The sequence below is a fragment of the Fundulus heteroclitus genome, chromosome 16 (genome assembly GCF_011125445.2).
Source record: "Fundulus heteroclitus isolate FHET01 chromosome 16, MU-UCD_Fhet_4.1, whole genome shotgun sequence".
Lineage (NCBI taxonomy): Eukaryota > Metazoa > Chordata > Actinopteri > Cyprinodontiformes > Fundulidae > Fundulus > Fundulus heteroclitus.
In genome coordinates, this window is record NC_046376.1 from 2,664,264 (window position 1) to 2,682,813 (window position 18,550).

Sequence of the window (18,550 nt, forward strand, 5' to 3'; positions counted from 1 at the left end):
ACGAAAGAAATGGATAATTTCAATGAAAAAGGACCAAGGCAGACAATCCCAATCGACTGTGGGAGCCATCATACCCCGACAGAATTTGCAGTCTACGCTTCATCTCCGGTAAATACAACTTAATTTTGCACTGGTCATTGTTCTACTTAAATAATTAAAGCGGCAAGCGGCGTCGATAGGCCCTGCAGCCAAGCGCCGCTCCGGCCTATTGGCCACCAAAGAAAAGAGACACAAACATTTTTCACACCTCACTTAGTAACTCTAATATTTTAGTCTAAATATTTTAGCCTAAATATTTTAGGCCAAAATATTACACTTTTTATTTGTTTTTCTTCAATCCCACGGTGATGTTTAGTAATTTCTGCCAAAGGCTGCAGCATTTTGATTTAATTCATCTGAATGCAGTATTTGCAAGCCATACTCTGATTGGATGAAAAAAAACTGTCTGTGATTGGCTGAAACAGCCGAGATAGAGCACAGCTGGTGTTGAGCGTGGAATGAGCAGGTGCGCGCGAGCAGAGATGGAACTCACCGCGAGGACAGTGGGTTGAGAAGAGTTTTTCAGACCGTGCCAGACCGGTTTTGAGCGTTGAGAGTTGTCTCACTGCGCGCTTGGATTGTTCCTGCGCGCTCAAACAGAAGGCACGAATATCGCTATATAGTTGAGCGGCAGCGCTGTCTTCTTCTCTGTCCTCATGCGCCTCCCCTGTGACTCTTTGGCGCCCCCCAGGGGAGGCGCGCCTCACCTATTGAAAACCCCTGCCCTATATGACATTGATTAATCTGCGTTATTTTTTTCCCCTGTGACTCTTTGGCGCCCCCCAGGGGAGGCGCGCCTCACCTATTGAAAACCCCTGCCCTATATGACATTGATTAATCTGCGTTATTTTTTTCAATCCGTTATTTTTTTTAAATTAATTAATCAAAATTAACGCGTTATTTTGACAGCCCTACAATATATATATATAAATATATATATATATATATATATATATATATATATATATATATATTAGGGCTGGGCAACGATTAAAATATTTAATCGCGATTAATCGCACTGATTAATCGCGATTAATCGCGATTAATCGCATTGTATTTACAAACTCCAAGAATGAATTCAAAAGTAGTGTAAAGAGCACTTTTATTTTAATGTTCTGCTGCCATATGAACAAAAGTGTTGTAACATTTGTAGCACTTATCAGTAACACATATTTAGTGTAAAGCTCAACTTAAACATGTAAAACAAAAAATAGCAATAATAATAAATTAAAGCTTATTGCCACTGACAGGGAATTCTCTTTATGGGGAAAAAATCTACCAAAAACAGGCAATTTCTGAGGTAACAGCAGGGAGCAGCATTACCATTTTATGTTCAATACCAAAGTTTAACTTGGCAGTGGTTCCAACTAACTTGTTTCTGTCATATTCCATGCTGGAAGAACTTTAAACTGAAATGCTTGCTAACTCGATATGCTTGCGTTGCTTGCGTTTATTTGACGTTAACACGCGGTTTCTTGTTGTTGCTTTCTCGCGCGCATATAGTGAATGGCAGGGAAAAACAGGCAAAAACACATGGATACTTTGAAACGAGAAGCGACTTCACCGACGGCGTCTAAGCAGACCCCCGCTCCGCTCCGCTCCGCACCGCACAAAACTTGTTCCGGCCGCCAACTCACCGCCTCGCCTCGCCTAAACTCGCTCGCGGTACCTGCGGGAAACACCGCCTTCCGCATGTCAGCTGTGTTTTTTTCCGGCCAGCACCTTTCTTCTTCTTTGAATCTGAGGCTGGGCTGACAGCGAGGTTATTGGCGCATTATCGCCACCTACTGTTCTGATTCAAACCCCTACACCGCAGCAACAGACCTTCACAAAATAAAAGCATGTGACCAACATGCGTTAACGCGCGTTAAAGAAAATATCGCCGTTAATAGTCTAATGAGTTAACGCGAAATTAACGCGTTAACTTGCCCAGCCCTAATATATATATATATATATATATATATATATATATATATATATATATATATATATATATATATATATATATATAATCTACTTTCTTTTTTTACCTTTGTGTTTGGTGATTATAAAAAACCACCTAATGTCAAAAGTTAATAGATGACCCCTTGATTTATGACCCCCACCCGCTTCCGGACCCCCACCCGCTTCCGGAAGTCCCGCCCACTTCTGGTCCCTCCTTTCGGCAGACGTCTGGTGGAAGTGACACCACACACCCACACACCCATACACACACACACACACACACACACACACACACACATTCCCGCCACCCAGGCTGCTCAACACACAAACATTACTTTTAATTATTTATTTAATTATTCTTTTATGTGTTTAATTATTCTTTTATGCATAACTAATCATGAGGGTCAGGAAATGTGTTTTTTTGTGGGGTTACCTATAACCAAACGTGTAATTTCAGTTGTATAAACCGTCAGGCTTATACTCTGCGTAAAGTTTGCAGGATAGGAAACTTTACTCTTTAGAATCAAAACTTGTCTCTTGACACTGAAGGGCTGTGGTTGATGGCAATAAACAGATTATACACATAAATGTGTGGCTCATACAGAACAACGGAAAAGAAAAAGGGGGAAATCTGCAAATAAAAAAACAAATACCATCTCCGTGCAAGTTCCCCTCTAAGCATTGGGCACTTAAAAGCATTTACTGACCCGCTCAGTAATTCTGCTGAGAACTAAATCCGTCTTCATACAGCCTTAGTCAATGTAAGCTTCAGGAGATCAGGTAGAGAGGAGTTTGTCAAACACTACCCCTAAGCGCTAGTTCAAGGCGCCGACCCGCCCCGTCTCAATCAACATACTGTGCCCGGGAAATAAAGTATGATCAAAGCTTATTCAATCAGACAAGTTTAGAGACGGCAAGGCCGTTTTAAACCCAGCATGACACTTCCTTCCGTTTCTTAGATTCAAAAGGCTGGCTTCCACCCAGTTCCAGGTAGGTGTTTGAACACCGGCTCGGCCAATGAGACGAGCGCCAGCACGACGCGCCTTTTTCAATCAACATAGTCGATCATAGCTTATTCAATCAGGCGAGTTTTAGGGCTTTTACGACATGCTAGCAAATGTGTTTTTTCTCCGGGTGCTTACAGTAAAATGTGTCTTTTTTTAATTTAATCCCTGTTTTTCTTTCAGGTTTCCTTGAAAATTAAGGAGTTGTTTGCTCATTTCATCTGTCAGAACACCCGAGAAACAGGCGTATCTGGTTTAAATAACTTTTATTTCATTTTAAACAGCATTTAAGAAAAGCTATTTAAGTTCAAGTTAAATTTTCTATTTGGGCTTGGACTAGAGCAGTCTAACACCGGTATATGCTCTGATTTAAACCACTCCATCTTTGGTCTACCAGTATGTTCAGGTTCTAGTCTCAAGTCTTTTGTCAGATTTTGATCAAGGATTGCACTGCATTTAGTTCAATCAAAGCCCCCTTTTTGACTCTGACCAGTTTCCCTGTATCTAGTAAATAAAGCATCCCCTTTGAATAAAAGAATAGAAACAACCAACACCACCTTACAACCTTTAGCCTGCAGTATGGATAAAATTCCATAACAATAAACAATTGTTTTTTTTTTATTAGTAATCTGCTGTTAGCAAAGTGCAGCGTTTTCGGGATACAAAATCTCTAAAACCATCATGTCTGATTATATTATGTACACGTCAACTAGCTGTTTGGGAGTCAGGGTAGAAAAAAGCCTACTCTCGTCAGGGTTCTCTGTGTTCTCTGGCTCTAACTCTGCTTCACAGGTGGTTGTAGTTGACTGGTGGGCGTGGCCCACACCTGCTGCTCGTCAGGAGCTTTCACCGCGGGCTTCTTAAGGAGTGCTCAGACAGATGGAAGACGCCAGAGTGTTAACCCAGTCGTGTTTGGACTTACTCACCTATCTTGGCGTCATGCTCAATGAACCAGCTCATCAGAATTCCTGCCGCTCAGGTTTTGCTCTGGCATCTCCCCTCACACTCCCTTGGTGGTACCAAGCCAGGCGTGAGAACCCCCTTCCTGGATTTACCTGTTTCACCCACAACACTCCGGTTCTTCCATCTGCTCCTCCCGTGACCCGTCAGCCGTTTTCTGTGGTGCTCTCCGAATCCCTCGCCAGCATTACATCCGTCAGCCCTCCAGTCACTCAGCCAACTGTTCCCATCAACGAGTTACGATCACAAAGTCCCCTCGTCACTTACTCTCCCCGGATAGGTCTCCCCGACTAAACGGTAAGCGGCGCAGCTTCTGGTATTTTCCCCTGGTTCGATCCTCAGTAACATTATTCCCCTTTCTTCCCACAGTCGATCCAGCTCTGACGTTCAGACCTCGCCTGTCTCACACACTGTGTGCTTTCCTGTTATTTTGAGCCTTTAATAAACATCTTAAATTTGTTTCTGCCTCCGTCTGTATCTGCATGTGGGCCAAACACTTAAAAACCATGACAACTCTGTGCTATCATCAGGCCAGCTGACAGCTTTGCTAGGGTCTGGGACAACAGTCTTTTTGGGCCCCCCTGTACACCGTTGCCAACACACACACACACACACACACACTTCTTTCGGAGGACTGACATATGCAGCAACATCAACTACATGAAATTATTTATACAGTGATTTCTTGGCACCTTTAACAAAAAGCAGCTTTTGTACTAAGAAGATGTTTTTAATGAAGACCATGGCCCACTCCCCAATCCACTTTTGTTTAAAGTAAGCAATGTCACATCTATGCAGCACACCTGCAAACAACAGTTGACCAAAGTGCATCACTGCATCACTCTTCCAGCAGGGTGTGACAGGTGGACGTTGTGGGAAGCATTTAAGGAGGCTGGAGTCACATGAATGACGTCAGAGAATTAGCTCACTCTGAGCAGTAACCTGGCTGAAACTTGTTCCTGATACTTCCTGACCTCTTGTTCCATGACTGATTCATGTCTTGTTCTCTCTTTAAGGTGTTTAACCGAGTCGGGATTCTGACATGGTTCCTGTCCTGCAAAAGTGCCTTGGAAGAATCCAAGCTCTAGGTTTTAGCCGAGGTCCCGAGTGCCTTCCTGGAACTCCAGTTTGCACCAACTCTGAAAACATCAAAGATGTTCCAGATGCTCCACATAACTAGTGTCTGACTGTTCACCCTCCAACGTGCCATTCCACCTACAAACCACCTGCGTGCCACCTCACCGCTCTCTAGGCTTTTTACATTCGCTCAACCCCCAAGTGGGCCCCTGTCTACATCTACTGTATCTTCTTTGGTTCACACAGCAAGATTTTAAAATTTTCAGCCAATTTTCAAAGCCTGAGAGACACCACCCATAATCAATTGTTGCTATAACAGGTTTGCTTGTCACAGTGTGTGACTTCCGGTTAAACAGCAAGCACAACACAGCACACTGAAACCGATTTCACTTGAACATTCAGATGTCATTCAGAAAATCTTGCAAAACCTCTTAGGATCAAATATGAGTTCAAGGTAAATAAACATGGGCAACGCCATGCTCTGGAACAGCAGGTGGTGAGAAGTTGAGAAAAACATTACAAAAACAGTGGTTGGTTACAGGAGTGAGGACAGCGTGAATAGGGGCTGTACATTTTCTGCACTTTAAAAGGTGAGTTGTGTTCTTTCTGATTGGTTACATGTTACATTCAACTGTCTATGTGCTCGTTTGTCCTAGGGGAACACCACAAACACTAGTATATCAGGACTTTCCAACATGTGAAATATCCCCGATTTGAGGTCAAATCGGTCCCGACTTCCTTCCGGGCAGACTAGATCACTCTTAACACACCACACATAACAGGAATGTCTCTTAAGATTGTTAAGTGCTATCCCAATAATCGGCATTTCGGAGGGGAAAGATCGAAGGCAAAAATCAGGCTAATTATCCTGCTGTGTGAACCAGGCTTAAAGGTAGAGTCTGCAATTTTTTCCAGAAGTTTCCCCAGGTCCCGTTTTGAATAACTGCACATGCACAAGACCATCTTATCTGCTCTTCTGCTCTGGGGGATTGTGTGGAAAAAAAATCTCCCAAATCCATTCTGGTCTTATGCTCCATCTGAACACCCTTAATAGCTTCTAGCCCCTGTTCTTAGCACCTGTTCCTTGACCTTTCATGGGGTCAAGAACTCTATCATGGGAAGGAAAGGAGATTTTGACTGCTATGCCAAATTTGGACAGCCTTTCACACAAGGTCATTACGTGTTAAATGCATGTAGATGCCTTTTGAAAATGTACTACAGGGTGCGCAAATTCTTCTCTAGAAATTTTCATTGATTTCTGTGAGGGGGCAGTGTGTCAGGATTCTGTGTACCATGCTCCCCTAACTCTCTTCCACATGTGGCTGTTGTTGACAGGTGGGCATGGCCCGCACCTGCGGCTCGTTACGGCTACTTTACTCGAGCTTAAAAGGAGTCTGCTGGAGGACGCCAGAGTGTTAGCCCGTTGTGGTATGCCTAGGCCATTGTCCTGTCGACAGATCTCCGTTCCTGCTGACATAGTGGTTGGAGCAGCGCGCTTGCACTCAGAGAAGGATGCAAGTACCCGGTTCAATCCCCAGTGCCTGCACTCTCGGTACCTGAGCATGACCCTTACAGCCCACTGCTCCCCTAGGGGATGGGTTAAAAGCAGATACCACATTTTGTTGCTTGTACTTGTGACAATGCAATGACAATAAAAATTGAATTTTATTCTTCCTGTGAGTTTTGATGTTCCTGATTCCAAGCTCTAACTCTGTCTCCTGTCTTTTTCAGTTCGTCGTGCTCTGGATTTACTCACCCGTGTTGTCTCCGTGTGCCGAAGACCGGTTCCTAAATCCCTGCTACTCTGGCGTTCCCCTCGAGCCCACTTGGTGGTACAGAGCCAGACAAGAGATCCCCCCCCCTTACTGGATTCACTCTGGTTCCTTTAGCTGCTCCTCCTGTCTGCCTCCGCTGTGGTGCTGCTCGGGCTCCCCGCCTGCATTCCATCTGCCACTCAGCCATCTCTCTCCATCACAAAGCATAAGGTCACAGAACTCCCACTACCCTCCCCCGAGGGAGATTAAATGCAAACATTCATACTGTAGAAAAGGATAGAAACATCTACCATGGACAGTATTTACGCATTAATTTGTCTGCTGCTTTTTGCCAGCCCTCTCTCCTGGCTTTAACAGATTTTGAGGTGTTTTAATTAATGACTCAAATTCGGCAAGCCCTCCATTAAAAGCTCGTGTTCTGCTTGGGAGAAAAACTGTGGGTGTTCTTTGGCCATGCTGAACAGCAAATAGCAGCGCTGCTGATCATACTATCGATACATTTCCCCTTTTAAACAAACGCATGAACGCGCAGTTGTCTCAGATAACTCAATCCAGCCATACTAATCGTAAACAGGTGTGTTCGAAGAACCCAGTTAGCCCGATGAAATCATCTTGGATGTGTCATTTGATCTCGGATGTTTTAAGCAACGTACGAAGAACGGACCCCAGAGATCTGCCGGTTTCCTCTGGCTCTCTAATAAACTCATTTCCTGTTTGTATCCATGTCTGCATAAAGAGTCTTTACGGAACAGCAAAACCTGATGGAAATAGTACATAAGGATAAGAGATATCCAAAAATTATATAGCATCTCGTGCTCAAAGGCCAGGGGAAATGTGTTTGAGACATTTAGATTATTCTATGCGCCAACATGTAGAGCTAGGATATTCCATACTAGAGTTGGTGCACTACATTCCTTGGGCAGCAACAGCAAATGCTTGAGCACCTCGATTCATTGTACATTGCAGAATATTTTGATTTGTTGACCCAAGTGTGGCTGTTTAAGACCAGATTGCCCAGTAATTGTGTGGCAGGCGGAGTGAGAGATTTACATGGTATCCCTATGCACAGGTGCCACATTGCTAAGCCAGGAGTAGCAGGGAAATGAAAGTGTCACAAAACGAGATGAATTAAAAGAACCTTTATTTAAGAGAACAAGCCTAGGATGACACGTTGTGGGAGGCGTCGCTTGACACGTTGTGGGAGGCGTCGCTTGACACGTTGGAGGGGGTGTGGGAGGCCGTCCGCTTGAACACGTTGTGGGGAGGCGTCGCTTGACACGTTGTGGGAGGCGTCGCTTGACACGTTGTGGGAGGCGTCGCTTGACACGTTGTGGGAGGCGTCGCTTGACACGTTGTGGGAGGCGTCGCTTGACACGTTGTGGGAGGCGTCGCTTGACACGTTGTGGGAGGCGTCCGCTTGACACGTTGTGGGAGGCGTCGCTTGACAACGTTGTGGGAGGCGTCCGCTTGACACGTTGTGGGAGGGCGTCGCTTGACACGTTGTGGGAGGCGTCGCTTGACACGTTGTGGGAGGCGTCGCTTGACACGTGTGGGAGGCGTCGCTTGACACGTTGTGGGAGGCGTCGCTTGACACGTTGTGGGAGGCGTCGCTTGACACGTTGTGGGAGGCGTCGCTTGACACGTTGTGGGAGGCGTCGCTTGACACGTTGTGGGAGGCGTCGCTTGACACGTTGTGGGAGGCGTCGCTTGACACGTTGTGGGAGGCGTCGCTTGACAACGTTGTGGGAGGCGTCGCTTGACACGTTGTGGGAGGCGTCGCTTGACACGTTGTGGGAGGCGTCGCTTGACACGTTGTGGGAGGCGTCGCTTGACACGTTGTGGAGGGCGTCGCTTGACACGTTGTGGAGGCGTCGCTTGACACGTTGTGGGAGGCGTCGCTTGACACGTTGTGGGAGGCGTCGCTTGACACGTTGTGGGAGGCGTCGCTTGACACGTTGTGGGAGGCGTCGCTTGACACGTTGTGGGAGGCGTCGCTTGACACGTTGTGGGAGGCGTCGCTTGACACGTTGTGGGAGGCGTCGCTTGACACGTTGTGGGAGGCGTCGCTTGACACGTTGTGGGAGGCGTCGCTTGACACGTTGTGGGAGGCGTCGCTTGACACGTTGTGGGAGGCGTCGCTTGACACGTTGTGGGAGGCGTCGCTTGACACGTTGTGGGAGGCGTCGCTTGACACGTGTGGGAGGCGTCGCTTGACACGTTGTGGGAGGCGTCGCTTGACACGTTGTGGGAGGCGTCGCTTGACACGTTGTGGGAGGCGTCGCTTGACACGTTGTGGGAGGCGTCGCTTGACACGTTGTGGGAGGGCGTCGCTTGACACGTTTGTGGGAGGCGTCGCTTGACACGTTGTGGGAGGCGTCGCTTGACACGTTGTGGGAGGCGTCGCTTGACACGTTGTGGGAGGCGTCGCTTGACACGTTGTGGGAGGCGTCGCTTGACACGTTGTGGGAGGCGTCGCTTGACACGTTGTGGGAGGCGTCGGCTGGACACGTTGTGGGAGGCGTCGCTTGACACGTTGTGGGAGGCGTCGCTTGACACGTTGTGGGAGGCGTCGCTTGACACGTTGTGGGAGGCGTCGCTTGACACGTTGTGGGAGGCGTCGCTTGACACGTTGTGGGAGGCGTCGCTTGACACGTTGTGGGAGGCGTCGCTTGACACGTTGTGGAGGCGTCGCTTGACACGTTGTGGGAGGCGTCCGCTTGACACGTTGTGGGAGGCGTCGCTTGACACGTTGTGGGAGGCGTCGCTTGACACGTTGTGGGAGGCGTCGCTTGACACGTTGTGGGAGGCGTCGCTTGACACGTTGTGGGAGGCGTCGCTTGACACGTTGTGGGAGGCGTCGCTTGACACGTTGTGGGAGGCGTCGCTTGACACGTTGTGGGAGGCGTCGCTTGACACGTTGTGGGAGGCGTCGCTTGACACGTTGTGGGAGGCGTCGCTTGACACGTTGTGGGAGGCGTCGCTTGACACGTTGTGGGCGGCGTCGCTTGACACGTTGTGGGGAGGCGTCGCTTGACACGTTGTGGGGAGGCGTCCGCGTTGACACGTTGTGGGAGGCGTCGCTTGACACGTTGTGGGAGGCGTCGCTTGACACGTTGTGGGAGGCGTCGCTTTGACACGTGGTGGGAGGCGTCGCTGACACGTTGTGGGAGCGTCGCTTGACACGTTGTGGGAGGCGTCGCTTGACACTTTGTGGGGAGGCGTCGCTTGACACGTTGTGGGGAGGCGTCGCTTGAACACGTTGTGGGGAGGCGTCGCTTGACACGTTGTGGGAGGCGTCGCTTGACACGTTTGTGGGAGGCGTCGCTTGACACTTGTGGGAGGCGTCGCTTGACACGTTGTGGGAGGCGTCGCTTGACACGTTGGTGGGAGGCGTCGCTTGACACGTTGTGGGAGCGTCGCTTGACACGTTGTGGGAGGCGTCGCTTGACACGTTGTGGGAGGCGTCGCTTGACACGTTGTGGGAGCGCGCTGACACGTTGTGGGATGCGTCGCTTGACACGTGTGGGAGGCTGTCGCTTGACACGTGTGGGGAGCGTCGCTTGACACGTTGTGGGAGGCGTCGCTTGACACGTTGTGGGAGGCGTCGCTTGACACGTTGTGGGAGGCGTCGCTTGACACGTTGTGGGAGGCGTCGCTTGACACGTTGTGGGAGGCGTCGCTTGACACGTTGTGGGAGGCGTCGCTTGACACGTTGTGGGAGGCCGTCGCTTGACACGTTGTGGGAGGCGTCGCTTGACACGTTGTGGGAGGCGTCGCTTGACACGTTGTGGGAGGCGTCGCTTGAACAACGTTGTGGGAGGCGTCGCTTGACACGTTGTGGGAGGCGTCGCTTGACACGTTGTGGGAGGCGTCGCTTGACACGTTGTGGGAGGCGTCGCTTGACACGTTGTGGGAGCGTCGCTTGACACGTTTGGGAGGCGTCGCTTGACACGTTGTGGGAGGCGTCGCTTGACACGTTGTGGGAGGCGTCGCTTGACACGTTGTGGGAGGCGTCGCTTGACACGTTGTGGGAGGCGTCGCTTGACACGTTGTGGGAGGCGTCGCTTGACACGGTGTGGGAGGCGTCGCTTGACACGTTGTGGGAGGCGTCGCTTGACACGTTTGTGGAGGCGTCGCTTGACACGTTGTGGGAGGCGTCGCTTGACACGTTGTGGGAGGCGTCGCTTGACACGTTGTGGGAGGCGTCGCTTGACACGTTGTGGGAGGCGTCGCTTGACACGTTGTGGGAGGCGTCGCTTGACACGTGTTGGGAGGCGTCGCTTGACACGTTGTGGGAGGCGTCGCTTGACACGTTGTGGGAGGCGCGCTTGACACGTTGTGGGAGGCGTCGCTTGACAACGTTGTGGGAGGCGTCGCTTGACACGTTGTGGGAGGCGTCGCTTGACACGTTGTGGGAGGCGTCGCTTGACACGTTGTGGGAGGCGTCGCTTGACACGTTGTGGGAGGCGTCGCTTGACACGTTGTGGGAGGCGTCGCTTGACACGTTGTTGGGAGGCGTCGCTTGACACGTTGTGGGAGGCGTCGCTTGACACTTGTGGGAGGCGTCGCTTGACACGTTGTGGGAGGCGTCGCTTGACACGTTGTGGGAGGCGTCGCTTGACACGTTGTGGGAGGCGTCGCTTGACACGTTGGGGAGGCGTCGCTTGACACGTTGTGGGAGGCGTTGTGGGAGGCGTCGCTTGACACGGTGTGGGAGGGCCGTCGCTTGACACTTTGTGGGAGGCGTCGACTTGACACGTTGTGGGAGGCGTCGCTTGACACGTTGTGGGAGGAGTCGCTTGACACGTTGTGGAAGGCGTCGCTTGACACGTTGTGGGAGGCGTCGCTTGACACGTTGTGGGAGGCGTCGCTGACACGTTGTGGGAAGGCGTCGTCTTGACACGTTGTGGGAGGCGTCGCTTGACACGTTGTGGGAGGCGTCGCTTGACACGTTGTGGGAGGCGTCGCTTGACACGTTGTGGGAGGCGTCGCTTGACACGTTGTGGGAGGCGTCGCTTGACACAAGTTTGTGGAGGGCGTCGCTTGACACAGTTGTGGGAGGCGTCGCTTGACACGTTGTGGGAGGCGTCCGCTTGACACGTGGTGGGAGGCGTCGCTTGACACGTTGTGGGAGGCGTCGCTTGACACGTTGTGGGAGGCGTCGCTTGACACGTTGTGGGAGGCGTCGCTTGACACGTTGTGGGGGCGTCGCTTGACACGTTGTGGGAGGCGTCGCTTGACACGTTGTGGGAGGCGTCGCTTGACACGTTGTTGGGAGCGTCGCTTGACACGTTGTGGAGGCGTCGCTTGACACGTTGTGGGAGCGTCGCTTGACCTGTGGGGCGTCGCTTGACACGTTGTGGGAGGCGTCGCTTGACACGTTGTGGGAGGCGTCGCTTGACACGTTGTGGGAGGCGTCGCTTGACACGTTGTGGGAGGCGTCGCTTGACACGTTGTGGGAGGCGTCGCTTGACACGTTGTGGGAGGCGTCGCTTGACACGTTGTGGGAGGCGTCGCTTGACACGTTGTGGGAGGCGTCGCTTGACACGTTGTGGGAGGCGTCGCTTGACACGTTGTGGGAGGCGTCGCTTGACACGTTGTGGGAGGCGTCGCTTGACACGTTGTGGGAGGCGTCGCTTGACACGTTGTGGGAGGGTCGCTTGACACGTTGTGGGAGGCGTCGCTTGACACGTTGTGGAGGCGTCGCTTGACACGTTGTGGGAGGCGTCGCTTGACACGTTGTGGGAGGCGTCGCTTGACACGTTGTGGGAGGCGTCGCTTGACACGTTGTGGGGCGTCGCTTGACACGTGTGGAGGCGTCGCTTGACACGTTGTGGGAGGCGTCGCTTGACACGTTGTGGGAGGCGTCGCTTGACACGTTGTGGGAGGCGTCGCTTGACACGTTGTGGGAGGCGTCGCTGTGACACGTTTGTGGGAGGCGTCGCTGACACGTTGTGGGAGGCGTCGCTTGACACGTTGTGGGGTGAGGCGTCGCTTGACACGTTGTGGGAGGCGTCGCTTGACACGTTGTGGGAGGCTTCGCTTGACACGTTGTGGGAGGCGTCGCTTGAACACGTGTGGGAGGCGTCGACTTGACACGTTGTGGAGGCGTCGCTTGACACGTTGTGGGAGGCGTCGCTTGACACTTGTGGGAGGCGTCGCTTGACACGTTGTGGGAGGCGTCGCTTGACACGTTGTGGGAGGCGTCGCTTGACAACGTTGTGGAGGCGTCGCTTGACACGTTGTGGGAGGCGTCGCTTGACACGTTGTGGAGTGCGATCCGCTTGACAACGTTGTGGGAGGCGTCGCTTGACACGTTGTGGGAGGCGTCGCTTGACACGTTGTGGGAGGCCGGCGCTTGACACGTTGTGGGAGGCGTCGCTTGACACGTTGTGGGAGGCGTCGCATTGACACGTTGTGGGAGGCGTCGCTTGACACGTTGTGGGAGCGTCGCTTGACACGTTGTGGGAGGCGTCCGCTTGACACGTTGTGGGAGGCGTCGCTTGACACGTTGTGGGAGGCGTCGCTTGACACGTTGTGGGAGGCGTCGTTGACACGTTGTGGAGGCGTCGCTTGACACGTTGTGGGAGGCGTCGCTTGACACGTTGTGGGAGGCGTCGCTTGACACGTTGTGGGAGGCGTCGCTTGAACACGTTGTGGGAAGGCGTCGCTTGACACGTTGTGGGAGGCGTCGCTTGACACGTTGTGGGAGGCGTCGCTTGACACGTGTGGGAGGCGTCGCTTGACACGTTGTGGGAGGCGTCGCTTGACACGTTGTGGGAGGCGTCGCTTGACACGTTGTGGGAGGCGTCGCTTGACCACGTTGTGGGAGGAGTCGCTTGACACGTTGTGGGAGGCGTCGCTTGACACGTTTGTGGGAGGCGTCGCTGACACGTTGTGGGAGGCGTCGCTTGACACGTTGTGGGAGGCGTCGCTTGACACGTTGTGGGAGGCGTCGCTTGACACGTTGTGGGAGGCGTCGCTTGACACGTTGTGGGAGGCGTCGCTTGACACGTTGTGGGAGGCGTCGCTGAACGTTGTGGGAGGCGTCGCTTGACACGTTGTGGGAGGCGTCGCTTGACACGTTGTGGGAGGCGTCGCTTGACACGTTGTGGGAGGCGTCGCTTGACACGTTGTGGGAGGCGTCGCTTGACACGTTGTGGAGGCGTCGCTTGACACGTTGTGGGAGGCGTCGCTTGACACGTTGTGGGAGGCGTCGCTTGACACTTTGTGGGAGGCGTCGCTTGACACGTGTGTGGGAGGCGTCGCTTGACACAGTTGTGGGAAGGCGTCGCTTGACACGTTGTGGGAGGCTTCGCTTGACACGTTGTGGGAGGGTCGCATTGAGCCGTCTGTGGTGAGGCTGTCGCTTGACACTTGTGGGAGGCGTCGCTTGACACGTTGTGGGAGGCGTCGCTTGACACGTTGTGGGAGGCGTCGCTGACACGTTGTGGGGCGGCGTCGCTTGACACGTTGTGGGAGGCGTCGCTGACACGTTGTGGGAGGCGTCGCTTGACACGTTGTGGGAGGCGTCGCTTGACACGTTGTGGGAGGCGTCGCTTGACACGTTGTAGGGAGGCGTCGCTTGACACGTTGTGGGAGGCGTCGCTTGACACGTTGTGGGAGGCGTCGCTTGACAGTTGTGGAGGCGTCGCTTGACACGTAATGTGGAGGCGTCGCTTGACACGTTGTGGGAGGACGTCGCTTGACACGTTGTGGGAGGCGTCGCTTGGACACGTTGGGAGGCGTCGCTTGACACGTTGTGGGAGGCGTCGCTTGACACGTTTGTGGGAGGCGTCGCTTTGACACGTTGTGGCGAGGCGTCGCTTGACACGTTGTGGGAGGCGTAGCTTGACACGTTGGGGAGGCGTCGCTTGACACGTTGTGGGAGGCGTCGCTTGACACGTTGTGGGCGGCGTCGCTGATGGACACGTTGTGGGAGGCGTCGCTTGACCGTTGTGGGAGGCGTTCGCTTGACACGTTGTGGGAGGCGTCGCTTGACACGTTGTGGGAGGGCGTCGCTGACACGTTGTGGGAGGCGTCGCTTGGACACGTTGTGGGAGGCGTCTGCTTGACACGTTGTGGGAGGCGTCGCTTGACACGTTGTGGGAGGCGTCGCTTGACACGTTGTGGGAGGCGTCGCTTGACACGTTGTGGGAGGCGTGCGCTTGACACGTTGTGGGAGGCGTCGCTTGACACGTTGTGGGAGGCGTCGCTTGACACGTTGGTGGAGAGGCGTCGCTTGACACGTTGTGGGAGGCGTCGCTTGACACGTTGTGGGAGGCGTCGCTTGAACACGTTGTGGGAGGCGTCGCTTGACACGTTGTGGGAGGCGTCGCTTGACACGTTGTGGGAGGCGTCGCTTGACACACGTTGTGGGAGGCGTCGCTTGACACGTTGTGGGAGGCGTCGCTTGACACGTTGTGGGAGGCGTCCGCTTGACACGTTGTGGGAGGCGTCGCTTGACACGTTGTGGGAGGCGTCGCTTGACACGTTGTGGGAGGCGTCGCTTGACACGTTGTGGGAGGCGTCGCTTGACACGTTGTGGGAGGCGTCGCTTGACACGTTTTTGGGGAGGCGTCGCTTGACACGTTGTGGGAGGCGTCGCTTGACACGTTGTGGGAGGCGCTCGCTTGACACAGTTGTGGGAGGCGTCGTTGACACGTTGTGGGAGGCGTCGCTTGACACGTTGTGGGAGGCGTCGCTTGACACGTTGTGGGAGGCGTCGCTTGACACGTTGTGGGAGGCGTCGCTTGACACGTTGGGGAGGCGTCGCTTGACACGTTGTGGGAGGCGTCGCTTGACACGTTGTGGGAGCGAGTTCATGCTTGGAACGCGTTGTGGGAGGCGTCGCTTGACACGTTGTGGGAGGCGTCGCTGACACGTGGTGGGACGGCGTCGCTTGACACGTTGTGGGAGGCGTCGCTTGACACGTTGTGGGAGGCGGCGCTTGACACGTTGTGGGAGGCGTCGCTTGAAAGTTGTGGGCAGGCGTCGCTTGACAAGTTGTGGGAGGCGTCGCTTGACACGTTGTGGGAGGCGTCGCTTGACACGTTGTGGAGCGGCGTCGCTTGACACGTTGTGGGAGGCGTCGCTTGACACGTTGTGGGGAGGCGTCGCTTGACCCGTTGTGGGAGGCGTCGCTTGACCAGTTGTGGGAGGCGTCGCTTGACGTTTGGGAGGCGTCGCTTGACACGTTGTGGGAGGCGTCGCTGACACGTTGTGGGAGGCGTCGCTTGACACGTTGTGGGAGGCGTCGCTTGACACGTTGTGGGAGGCGTCGCTTGACACGTTGTGGGAGGCGTCGCTTGACACGTTGTGGGAGGCGTCGCTTGACACGTTGTGGGAGGCGTCGCTTGACACGTTGTGGGAGGCGTCGCTTGACACGTTGTGGGAGGCGTCGCTTGACACGTTGTGGGAGGCGTCGCTTGACACGTTGTGGGAGGCGTCGCTTGACACGTTGTGGGAGGCGTCGCTTGACACGTTGTGGGAGGCGTCGCTTGACACGTTGTGGGAGGCGTCGCTTGACACGTTGTGGGAGGCGTCGCTTGACACGTTGTGGGAGGCGCGCTTGACACGTTGTGGGAGGCGTCGCTTGACACGTTGTGGGAGGCGTCGCTTGACACGTTGTGGGAGGCGTCGCTTGACACGTTGTGGGAGGCGTCGCTTGACACGTTGTGGGAGGCGTCGCTTGACACGTTGTGGGAGGCGTCGCTTGACACGTTGTGGGAGGCGTCGCTTGACACGTTGTGGGAGGCGTCGCTTGACACGTTGTGGGAGGCGTCGCTTGACACGTTGTGGAGGCGTCGCTGACACGTTGTGGAGGCGTCGCTTGACACGTTGTGGAGAGGCGTCGCTTGACACGTTGTGGGAGGCGTCGGCCCTTGACCGTTGTGGGAGGCGTCGCTTGACACGTTGTGGGAGGCGTCGCTTGACACGTTGTGGGAGGCGTCGCTTGACACGTTGTGGGAGGCGTCGCTTGACACGCGTTCCACTTCATTTGTTTCCAGTTGCGCTTAAGGAACAAGTCATTGTTGGATATTCAAAATTTCCATGTCCATGGAATGAAAAGCTTGACAGAATTGAACAATTAATTACCTTCTTTTGAAGTTCCCAGCAACCTGGAATCCACTGACTGGAGTAAAGCAACTTTTCTCATTAGAGCAATCTCATTTTGGAACAAGGCTGAAACAAACGAACGTCAGTTTAGCCAGATGCAAGCTTGTTTAACAATTTGCATATCCAAACATTTATCTTACAGTTTCCAGTCCCTTTTGGTTCATAGTGTATTCCTCCATTATGATCAACAGGTAAACAAGACCCTGTGAAATGAATAGCACATGTTTATCATAGCATCTTTTCACAACTATAGCAGCAACCTTCCAGGATCACAAATTGACTACTGAATCACCCATACTTTTTAAATATACACAAAAAAAAATTAAAAACAAAAACTACACAAACCTTTAAGCCACAAGGCGACTGCACAAAAACCCAGAAGCCAAATTCCTCCCATAGTTCCTGCCACAACTGAATGGTCAACCAGCACCTGAGGCTTAAATAGAGCTCTCTGCAGGCGCTACAGCTGTGGCTCATCAGCTCCTAATGGTTTTGTTTATCTCAGACAACCAAAGTCTTACTGAGTATTTACTGAGATCAAGGCAATTTTTTCCATGAACATAGTGTAGCTTTTTATTGATTTTTTTATGTTTTCCTTACCATGTTTTTCTCAGCAATTCTAATTAAAGAACGTTGTGACTTTATAGACAATTCTCATCCAATAACAAGGCAAGAAATGGAAATAAAATGAAAAAAAATTTCATTTGACCAGTAAGAGCTTCTATCTTATTTCATCTAAATTGTGATTTTTTTTTTCCTTGGGGAAAACTCTTCTCCTGCGATTTTGTTCATTCTCTCCATAATGGCATTTTCACAGTATTAACATTTCAACTAAAGAAAGTTATGCTGAGTCTTAATCTTCTGAACCTTATTTTCCAAATTAAGAAATATACTGATTAGAGAATATTGCAACCTCGTCAGCAAGAGGTTATGAGGCATCATTTTAATTTCATTTTTCTCTCAGAATTTTCTTTTCTTGCATATTAAATGCATCTAGCAAAGTACTGCAAATTGTAGATTTGGGCATATAAGCTTTTGCTTATGAACTTTTTTAGTTCACTTTTTTATTGGTTTTATGTATCTGTTATGGAAATATGTATTTTGTGAATGAAAAAATAAACTCAAACTCAAACAAACAAACAAAGATGAATGTAATATTGCAATGTCTTTGTCTTTTGAACGTGGCCCCATCTTGCTAGTTAATGCTGTTCAAATTAATTTGACATGGAATCACAAAAAAAGTCAGTTAGAAAAATCTATCCAACATCTATCTTTCCATCCATTGTCTCTTATTTCCCAAGGTTAGTTTGACAGATTAGAAAACCCCTATGATGGACATACAGACATCCCTCGCTCTAGGAACTATACCAAGCTCTTTCTGTGGAGTCCCAAGGGGGTTTTATGTTAACAGGGATGTTTGAATCCTGCAGCTTCCCTGAGGTCACTTTCCAGAGGGATGTACCTGAAGCTTAGGATCAGAGACTACAGTCATTTAAATTATTTCTGTTGAGAGGACCAGTTGCTCTGCTCTCATATTCTTCCTATGAACAGCCTGCCTTTAAAACTGATCCTGGCCACCCTCCCCTGCAGAGCAATGCAATTCATGGCAGTCATGTTTAATGAATTTATATT

The 18,550-nt window shown here is 51.9% G+C and overlaps 2 long non-coding RNA genes across 2 annotated transcripts in view; both read right to left on the minus strand.

The window, feature by feature from the left end:
* The window catches only part of LOC118566277, a 67,492-nt gene that overhangs the window by 33,508 nt on the left and 15,434 nt on the right, over positions 1-18,550 (minus strand). The window lies entirely within an intron of this gene.
* Positions 16,690-17,488, minus strand: LOC118566276. Its single transcript, XR_004932917.1, has 4 exons — positions 17,264-17,488; positions 17,059-17,121; positions 16,898-16,984; positions 16,690-16,814 (listed from the first exon to the last, which is right to left on the minus strand). It is a non-coding gene; the product is annotated as an uncharacterized LOC118566276 (long non-coding RNA).